Below are 10,903 nucleotides of genomic sequence, written 5' to 3'. Positions count from 1 at the left end.
GGAATGGATATTCTAGGTCCTTTTCCTATGGCCACGGCACAAAGGAAGTTTCTGATTGTAGCCATTGATTATTTCACCAAGTGGATCGAAGCCAAACCTTTGGCCAAAATCACAACTAAGCAAGTTGCACAATTCCTGTGGGAAAATATTATGTGCCGATATGGAATTCCCCGTATCCTCGTCACTGACAATGGAACGCAATTCAACAATGAGGAATTCAAGAAGTATTGTGAAGAAAATGAAATTGAGTTACGATTCACCTCTGTGGCTCACCCGCAAGCCAATGGGCAAGCGGAAGTAGCAAATCGGATAATCCTGGATGGACTAAAGAAGAGGATCGAAAAGTCGAGAAATAATTGGGTAGATGAGATACTTCCCATATTATGGGCTTATAGGACTACCTGTAGAGTCACGACAGATGCAACTCCTTTCATGTTGGCATATGGGGCGGAAGCAGTAGTTCCCGTGGAGATATCACATTCTTCTCCAAGGATTCAGGCTTTTGATGAAAAAGAAAATGAGGAAGGGCAGAAGTTAGCCCTGGATTTAATCGATGAAGTACGAGATAAAGCACACGCAAAGATAGTAGAATATCAGAAAAAGGCTTCATTCTACTACAACCTAAGGGTTAAAGAGAGGTTTTTCAAACAAGGTGACCTAGTCTTGAGAAAAATAGAGGCTTCTGGTGTCGGACAGAAAGGAAAGCTTGCCCCAAATTGGGAAGGGCCGTATAGAGTCAAGAGCGTTCAGGGTAGAGGAACCTACAAGCTGGAGACTATGGATGGTTTTGAAGTCCCGAGAACCTGGCACGCACAAAACCTGAAGGTTTACTACGTGTAAGATGGTCGAAGTACGATTCTCACTCGTCAGGATGGCGAGTAGGTTGAAAAGCACCTTGAAGCTTTGCTTGCTTAGGATTTATATGTTTTAGTTTTATTACGAAATTTATTAAGACTTGTGTAAGGGACGAATCCCAGACAATTTTATGAAATTCATAAGTTCTTCAAAGTATGATTGTGGCCTAACAAATAAAAATCAAATGCATGGATGCAAAGCATAAAAGGTGATTAATGAGATAGATCTGATAGATGTTACAAAAGTTTGATAAATAAAGTCTCGAAAATAAAAAAAGCCACGCAGGGCTGAAAAAGCTCTAAGGAGCTGAGGTGCCCTCGGCGTCCATATCATCGTCTTCTCCGCTCTCGCTAGATGTCTCCGTTGTCTCGGAGGAGGAAGAGCTGTCATCCTCAGCAGGTCTGGAAAAAGACTCGGGAGGAGGAAGAAGTGGATCCTGAGGAACATGATCCGAGACAACTACTCAGGTACGAAACCTCTGTAGCAAAGCCTCATCGTCAGGGCAGATGTAGTCCGCCGGGTTAATATCAGGACAAGCCTCGTTCACGGTCCCAAGGGCCGTGTCCCAACCAGTCCTAAAAAACTCGGGAAAGACTGAATCATCCCTAATCCTCATGGATTGGGCAAACTCCTCCGAGTCCAGATAATTGTCTATAGCTTTATCCTTCTCCGCCCGAAGTACCACCAGCTCGGCGTTAGACTCTCCGAGTTCTTCCTCCTTGCGCTTGAGCTTCTTCTCCAGGGTAGCATACTTCTTCTGCTGCCTCCTGAGGGCATTATCGGCCTTATCAGAAGCCCGCTTCCATGATTCGGCTTGCCTCACAGCGCCTTGAAAGTAGGCGTTAGACTGAAACAAAACAATTAACAAAGTATAAGGCAAGAAAGTGCTACAAGAACGAGAAATAAGTTTAAAAAAGAGAAGGCATACCGAAGCCAGAGATTGGGCTCCCATGAGCTTAATCCTCTCAAGGTCAGGGGTGGCCACCACATCAGTAAAGTCCTTTGGGGTCACGCTATGGTAGGACCAATCCCAAGCATGCTTCGTGGAACCAACCACGGTATCCCCTCGGCGGAATCCCCAGAGAGGCTGAAAGGCGCCTGTAGCAGCAGCAGCAGGGGCAGCAGCAGTGATAGGAGCATTATGGCCCTCAGCTCCTTCAGTTGAAGCCTCCCCCATAGGCTCCTTGTGCTTTCTCAAGAAGATAGGCTCTGTCGCCTTTCCTCTGGTGTCTAGGCCTGCTAACCGAGCCTTCTTCATCCTAGCTGTTTCCTCGACCAAGGGGACATTGTCCTCGTTAATCTCCTTAGCAGCTGAAACAAAGCAAAAGACAAAATAAGTGATGTTAATAATGCGTGAAATAAAGAAAAATTGAGAAGGGAAGAGAAATACCCTGTTGAGAAACAGAGGATAGTCCCACATGAATCAGGGAAAACTCTTCTAAAAGAGTCCAGCTGGTGGTGGTGCCATCATCCTGAGTGAGCCCATTATAAATGATAGTTTCTTCAGGAGTTAAGTGAATGGATTTGAGGCTACCATCACTGACCTTCCCGAAGGAAGATCGAAAGAGCGTGCCCCAATCGCCATTCTCCCAACGTAACCCGACGAAACTATTCCTCCAATTTGGATTATTATCCGGAATAGAGGCGCTGTTAAAAATATGTTTGCTTTTGGGCCTTTGTTTGACATAAACCCAGCCACAAATATTGGAAGAACTATTGTAACATTGAAAGACTTTCCTAAAAACGGCTACAGAAAGAGGAAAGCCCTCCCTAAGACAACAAACCATAAAACATAGAATATTCCTCCAGGCGTTTGGAGGAAGCTGACACGGGTTAATTTGTAAGTCAGCCAAAAGATGAGGGATAAAAGGATGAAAAGGGAACCTGAGCCCAGCATTAAGGGCGTCGGTGTAGATGAAGAGAGTATCAGGCCTCCAGTGGCAAGTACGGTCACCACCAGAGACTGGAACTAGTCTAAAGGGAGGAGGGACGTTATAACGAGCATTTAGTTTATTGAAATCTATGTTATGCCAAGTATTACAGTGATTAAAAGAGTCGAGATGTGCAGTGGAGGGATATTCATCCCCCCTAGTATTAATCATATCAATTAAAGACATATATGAAGAGCGGATCTCGATATCCTTACCTCGTTTTGAAGCCGAGGCAATTTTGGCCGCCCTCTCAGAATTCTTGTCAGCCATTAGAAAGATTAGAAAGCTAGAAAAAGCCTGAAGGAGAGGTTGGAAAACTAAAGGAGGGATTTGAGAAAGGAAAGGCTAGAAAGTTGGAGGAGGGATGAGGAGAAGTTGTAAAATGAAATGAGAGGTGTGAAGAAATAAAACTCTCACCCCACCTTTATATAGCCAAGGAAGAAGGATAATGGGCCTTAAAAAAGCCCATTTGGGCCCAAAACTTAGAAGGTTCTGGAATAATCCAGGAAGTTCTAGCAAAAATCAGAGGAAAATTAAAGTTTTTGAAGAATCTGGAAGAATCCAGAAAAACCCTAGAAGGATTTGGAATTTGGGCTTAGAAAATGAAAGCCCATCTCAGAAAAGGGCCTAATTTTAGAAAAATCAAGCCATGTTGAGGCCCAAATGATGTTTAAGAAAAAAGAGTGGGAAGGGAGCCCAGTTAAAGCAATGGGCCAATTGCAAAAAACTAGTTGGACCAAGGAAAATGGGCCAAGGTTTTTTCTATTGTAGCCCAGGAAAAAGGGTAGGCCAAATTAGAGAATAGGCCCAGTTAAAATGGGCCCAAGTCTTAGCCCAGAATTGAGAATCCAAGGATATACAAAAAATATATATGTATTCTTGAACCTTTCGAAGAGAAAACACAGAAAAATCCTGGTCAAAATGTTCCTGCTCGAAAATCCTTCGACCAGGGCTTAGAAGGAAGGTTAATTCGGTCAGAAAGTAAGAATCTTGACCGAAAGGGAAGAAATCCTATTCGAAAAAAAAAAAAAAAAAAAAATTTTACTGGTTCGACCAGAATATTTCCTGACACTGTCGACCAGGAATCAAGGTAAAATCCTGGTCGAATAGTACCTGCCCGAAATAGCTTCGACCAAGGCAAGAGATGGTGGTTAATTCGGTCAAAAAATGGGGATCTTGACCGAAAATCTTAACCGAAAATTCCTGGTCGAAAAATCCTATTCGAAATAAAAAAAAAAAGAAAAAAAAATAAAAAAAATAAAAAAAATATATATAGGAAAAAATCCTGGCCGAAATTCGACCAGGAATCTTGCTCGAACCCAACCTGCTCGAAATTCAATCGACCAAGGCATACTGAAGGTTAATTCGACCAGGATCCTGGTCGAATGGATTCCTGGTCGAAAATTGTATTAAAAAAAAAAAAAAAAAAAAAAAAAAAAAAGAAAAAAGGGAGAGAAAAAAAAAAAAAAAAGAAGAAAAAATCCTGGAAAATTAAGGAAATCCCTTAAATAATTTCTGAAAAATGGTAATATTTTCAGAAAATTAAGGAAAAATCCAGAAAATTAAGGAAATTCCTTAAATAATTTCTGAAAAATGGTAATATTTTCAGAAAATTAAGGAAAAATCCAGAAAATTAAGGATAAATCCCAGAAATTAGGGAAAAATCCAGAAATTAAGGAAATTCCTTAAATAATTTCTGAAAAATGGTAATATTTTCAGAAAATTAAGGAAAAATCCAGAAAATTAAGGATAAATCCCAGAAATTAAGGGAAAAATCCAGAAAATTAAGGATAAATCCCAGAAATTAAAGGAAAAATCCGGAAATTAAGGATAAATCCCAGAAATTAGGGAAAATCCCAGAAAATTAGGGAAAAATTCCTGGAAATTAAGATAATTTCTGAATAAAAGGAAGATTCGTTGTAAATGTGTAGGTCGCTCCACACTTTACGCAAAAACGAAACCCTGTAAGGGAACGAATAGATTTAACTTCTGCGAAACCTAATCAATGTTTCCCAAAAGTTGGGGGGCAAATGATAGGGATAAATAAGTCCTGATTTTATAATTAATGGGCTGCTAGGCCCAATAATAATAAGATGTATAATATTCAGACCAGAAAGGTTAAGTCTGACGGACCAGATTAGGCCTGGTGGAATAAAAGAGGCCCAAAAAGCCCTGATTATTAATTAATTTCGTAATTAATTAATAAGGGAGAAATCAGATGTTGAAAAGAGTCCCGATGAGGATATAAATCCTTAGAGATTAGCCTCAAGGGGACCTGAAAGGATAAGGAATCAACTTCCTACTTCCTAGGACTCCTAAGTCTATCCTAATTCAGAGGCTTATCCACCAAGCCTCCTATACCAAGTCCAATTCAAGGACTCCCGCATCTATATAAGGGGCCTCACCCCACAAACCAAGAACTACGTTTTTGACTTGATCCTTGGCAATCAGCAAGGTACGTAGGCATCTTGTTAAGGCAGATTGAGTCACGAAACACAAGAGCAGTCAAATCGAGCCTTGGAGCTCACGTTCCTTAGTATTAAATACAGCAATAATATATAGTAGTTTTAATCCATAACAACCGTTGACCTACTGTAATCATTCATTTTCCATGAAGTCTTAATAGCTAACTATACGGAGTCCATGCATCTCGTACGAATTCTTCTAAGGAGGTAACATGATCACCATTCATGATTCATGATGAACACTCCTGAACTTGACGTACATATGACATGAAGCAGATAAAATTACAGAAGAGTTTCAATGAAGGCAACGATAGTAGGTTAATACCATTCTTAATCGTATGTCTTTATTGGGAGACATGCATCTCAAAGGTTCATTTAGTCATTTCGTAACATTCCTGTAACATGGTCCTGGCTTATCTCAAGATAGTACCTTCTAAGATAGATAGCCCGCTCATGGCGATTATATGAATTAAACCTTTACCAAACTACTATTACAGTTGGGTATTGCACAATCATCAGAAGTAATGTCAATCTTCCAACCCATAATACAACCTTTACGGCTTCAACCATTATCACTGTATTCCTCTGGCACGAGCGCCTATAATTGCTCTCTTACACTTAAAGTGTCGGCCACCTCTTTGGCCTTTCCTGATAGTAAAATTTCCTTACAATTAATATCGTTTGAACGATCTCGAACTAAATTTTCTACCTCATTTCCAATCACTGCTTGTGTGAAGATGTTTTCCTTAAAATCTGATGAGTAAAAAAAAATACCACCATTTTTTTCCCATAAGTTATTGCCTCAGTCTTTAGAGGTTAATCATTGTCACGACTGACTCTCGATCATACTTAGGACGTCTCTTATCTTGGGTCCTTCTTGTTTTCACCATTCTTGACCTTTGTTGGGTTCAATCTATACTTTCTCATGGTTTAACATGTGCCCCACTTGGCATTATTATAATGACATCATATTTCCTTTATCAACATTTCCATTCTTGAGAATTTTGAATATTACCTTTCTCCTTGTAAAACCTCTAAGGTTATCCTTGAATCGTTCCTCCTGTATTCCCTAGATACAGGGCATATCAAGATACCATTTATTAATACCAGAATCATTGTCTATGTAATTCTGAAAAAATTTCTCCACTGATTGTTAAAGGTTGTTATTACCTTAATCCTTTCCAATTCATATTGTCAAAACTCATACTATCCCTATTAAGGGTGAAATGCCAACCTTTATGCATTCCCCTAGGATTTGTTTTAAGTTGCCGATGTTCTATCCTTAATTCCACCTTTAAAAAGGTACATGCATCCTTCCATGGATAAATCAAGTCACATATCCCTGATAAGGGTGTCTTATTCAATCATTCCCACCTCGATAGTATATGCCTAATTTCACAATAACATCTGTATTCAAAATGAGGTCAATCAATATGGCCTCCAAAAGATAACAACGGTTATCCGCTTTTCTTGCCTAATTTGGTAACGATAACAAGGATGTTCTGGAAGATATTGGTCGTGTTCAACGTGAACTTCTTCTTAATAATTCCTTATTTACTTTTGTTGTTTATCTCAACAGTCATCTCAATGTTGGGATATCTTTCATACATGCGTCTCCCTTTCTGGGTATCAAGCCACCGGTCTTACACTTCACATTCTTGAAGGGCACTTCCTTCATCCAATTTTCCTAATTTCTTACTTCCTTGTCTCCTCAGTCTATCCGCGTCTCATAATTTATCCTTCGAGCTATCTCAAGGTTTCCTTGAATCCTCCCAACTTACAGGGGATAAAATATATGTATCTCTTATTCCTTCAATCATCAACTTTAACTCATGGTTAATCACCCTCATCCTGACGATTACATACTTTTCTATTTCTATTGCTACGAGTCTTTAGGGTTTCCTCATACCCAACTCCCTTATCATTCCTCAAACTCTATTGCCTTTATATTCCTTTCCACTTCAGTTTCTTTTTATTTTCCTTTCTCTTATCATTTTTCATGAACCCACTAATCATTGACTTCAAACATCACATCGTTCTGGGATTCTTGTCATCAGAACGAATCTTGACAACTTTTACAACTTAGCTTCATATTTCATCATACTCGTCCGCCTTTGTTCTGGCTCTAAAGCTTTTACACTCTCTACATAACCTTGGGAATTACTTTCCCGAAAATAATTGACTGAACTTTAATCAGTTTATTATAATCTCTTGCTCCATGCCTTCCTTGGCCTTTCACCGGCGGGTGGCCTCTCTCTTAGGAGGGTAAGTGACAAAAACAGTCTTTTGTGATTCGTCAATCATTTAGAATCTCAAATGATTCCTATATTTCCTTTAGCTAGGCTCTTGCCTCGAATGGGTCAACCTGTTCCTTGGAACTCTGAGAGCTTAGCGACTTAAAGGTCATGAAAGAATTTCCTACCACATTGTTTCCTCAAGGTGGTGGTTGGGGATAATAGTCTAAGTTCTTTTTAGACATGTCCATGAATTGCCGTATAGGAGTACCGTCTCGGGTCTCCTTTCCTTACTCGACCTTCTGTTTCCTTAGTATGAAATGTTTCATCCTTCTCCCATACTTGGGGTTATCTTATACGTTAAAATCCTCATTTTCCACTCCATTATGTTATGGGTTCCTTCTATCTTGATGGCATCCTCCCTGACTATCACATTCAGGGTTTGCCCTAAATCTTATTCCTCGAACTATGACTTTCATCTAAGATCCAGTCCTTAAGCTCTTGAACAGTTGGAACCCAAATTCTGTAGGGATACCTCATTATTCCCTCATCATCTTTCTAGGTATTAATCTCTTCTCCAGTCATTGGTTCTCTGCCTCCATTCATCACTTTTTCTTGGCACAATATGATCTTTTTCGATAATTCGGGCTGTATTGCAATCTCAAACAACGTTTCGGTACCGGCTCTGGTTACCTTCACTTCTATTTCCATTTTCTCAAAATCTCTTATCAACTCTCCCAAAGACATTTTCATCTTGAGTCTCTCCTTTATACTAAGGGCATTAGCCACCATTTTGGCTTTCCCTGGATGATAAAGAATCTCATAATCGTAATCCTTCATTAGCTCTAACCACCTTCTCTGGCACATGTTGAGCTCTTTCTACGTGAAAATGCACTAGAGCACTTATGGCTTATGTAAATCTCGCACTTCTCTCCATACAAGTAGTACTTCCAATCTTTAGGGAAAAACTATTGCCACGAGCCCAAGCTCATAGGTGGGGATATCGAATTTTATATTCCCTTAATTGTCTTGACGCGTACGCGATTACCTTGTTGTGTTGTATAAGAAGCACCCTAATTCCTTATGCGAAGCGTCACTACATATCACAAAATCTCCTTTTCCATCCGGCAACGCCATCATAGGGGCCGTCACCAATCTTTGCTTCAGTTCCTGAAAGTTGTTCTCGTATTTCTCTGTCCATTCGAACTTCTCAGTCTTACGAGTAAGCGCGTTAAAGGGACTACTATCTTTACGAACTTGAACGAACCTCCGGTAGTAACCGGCCAATCCTACCTCTGGTAGTCGCCCTAACCATAGTCATCAATTCGTCAGTGGTCCTTTATTCATTCTTGTCAGGATCCTCCATGGGATTCTTCTCAGCAACAATCCCTTCTAGGACAACATCCTCAACCGCTATATCCTCAATATGAACTTCATCCGGTCCCGCGTTAGGACGCTCTATCGGATCCATAATCTGATCTCCAATAAGTAATAAAACATCATCGCGTTGTTGTTCCTCAACCTCAGGGTTCAGAGTCCCGCTACCATATACGATAACAAACTATGCTTCTATCACGATAATTATAAGGGTTCCCATAAGGGTTTTAACTGTCAGTACTACGTTAGGTAGTCCGACTATGAACTTGGCAAGAGTTCTTATTATCTTAGTGAACTTATTATTTTAACGTCACATCATCTCTGAGGTTTATAACGCTTGGCTCTGATACCATTTCTGTAACACCCCCAAATCCGGGGTCGGGGATTCGGGTTGTCACGAGTTCCATTTCCCTTAATAACACCCAATTTTAATAAACAATCAACTACTCTGTACTGTGACCCCACAATAAACACACACACCACAAGTTATAGTCTCAGAGATGAATATCTAAAAATAACACGAGTCATTTTATTCCAAAATTATATGCCAATACACCTTAAAAGGGTTTCTGAATAAATTTACATTTCTTTGCCATTATTACAATTGATAAAGATACATAAGTCTGGTACATCAGAAGTTGAAATCCTAGCCTATTGGTAGTTCCTACCTCAGCTACAGCGACATCAACGCCTATAGGAAACTGCGGAACGTTTCCTATCCGCTCGCGAATTGGGAGCTTGGTCCTGTTCTTCTTGTCTATCTGATGTTGTGTAATGAAAGAAGAAAGTAAGGGTGAGCAACAAGCCCACCGAAATAATATGTATAATAATTAACAATATATGAGCATTCTCATAGTACTCATGAAAGTCTTGGTCAAGAAGAAATGAACCAAGCTGATATCTTAACGCGACCAAGTCGAAAAATATTCAGTATATATATACATATACTTTTCACAATCTTTGAAATCCTCTGACATGTATAATATACACAGAGTTCCAGTTTATAACTGTATAAAAATATCGTTGCAAGATGATCTCATTTATCTAACCTTGTCTCAACGTTTTTCTGAAAATCTTTAACATGCACAAGATAATCATTTACTAGATATAAGTTTAAAAGATGAAGTTACAAGATACTCCAATATACTTATATCTTTTCCGAATACTACTTGAACTACCACCGTTCAATGTATAAATAGTTCCTCCCATAGATTAAGCTACAAGACAAAACTTGTATATAATCAATCTTTAAAATATCATCAAAATAAAATGAAGCTACGAGATACTTCATTTGATGCAAACATCATTTTGAAAACTCGACCCTGCCAACACTCAACAATCGCCCAACCGTAGCCTTTCTATCGAAGTGCTCTGGGTAGTGTTGCAGAAATATCCAATTGGATGATGAACTCATTACGGGAGTTTGCCGTGCCAAGAAGACCACTTACGATGATCAGTCGTAGTAATGCAACCCCACCATTTTCTACATGTAGAGGAGAACCTGTCGGATTTACTTGTCAACCGAACACTGGACTCCTAAGGAATGTACCGTCTTAGTGGAACTTCCAGGCCATTTGGGGCAATATAATAAGGCAGGGCCGGCGCCACTCGACCACTTACGCCACTCCTAGTTCAGATGAAATCCATGACTCTGAAACGTAAAGCTCGTCCCCCCTTTCCCCAAGTAGAAACTTGTTGATACGGCTCCACCAAGAAGTCATATCTAGTTGGAAAGAAAAACTCACCAATATTTCCCAGGCGATGCCTGTTAATGGATTAACTTGTTCCAAGAATTTTACTTCCCGAGTGTTGGGTAAGTAATCAAAAACTCTTTTATTAAAACAGCAACCTTGTTGTGAATATAAAACACCCCATAGAGCCGGATCCCTCAGGTTTTGAGCGAGTATTTAAATCCCCTTTGAAAGGAGGATCTTAAATATAAAAATGAATTTTGGGATCCGCCCTAACCTTTAAAATCATTTCGAAGACTCGAAAACATTTTTAAGAATGTTTGGAGTGATGCTGATTTAGTAAAATAAAT

Source organism: Apium graveolens, chromosome 7 (assembly GCF_009905375.1).
Source record: "Apium graveolens cultivar Ventura chromosome 7, ASM990537v1, whole genome shotgun sequence".
Taxonomy (NCBI): domain Eukaryota; kingdom Viridiplantae; phylum Streptophyta; class Magnoliopsida; order Apiales; family Apiaceae; genus Apium; species Apium graveolens.
This window is presented reverse-complemented; position numbering follows the sequence as displayed.